This window comes from Penaeus monodon, chromosome 31, assembly GCF_015228065.2.
Source record: "Penaeus monodon isolate SGIC_2016 chromosome 31, NSTDA_Pmon_1, whole genome shotgun sequence".
Lineage (NCBI taxonomy): Eukaryota > Metazoa > Arthropoda > Malacostraca > Decapoda > Penaeidae > Penaeus > Penaeus monodon.
This window is the reverse complement of record NC_051416.1, coordinates 24909456-24909706: the sequence shown is the minus strand read 5'-3', so window position 1 is coordinate 24909706 and position 251 is coordinate 24909456.

The following is a 251-nucleotide window of genomic DNA, read 5'->3' as shown; positions in this document are numbered from 1 at the left end:
ACGCACGCACAGCACCCCATATAAAAGGTAGACAGAAAGTTTAACGACCAGCTGATTCGCATTATGGAAATCTGTGGGATAATGGCCATGCTGTTGTTATCATCTCTATCTCTGTGTTGTCGACAAGGTAAGTGATTTTCCAGACGGAGTAGAGAGCAGCGTTTAGGTAAATGCGAATATCAGTTAGAGTAAACAGTTTCCTAGAGTAACGGGGTTTATGATATACGGGTATTTATTAATCTGATGTCCAG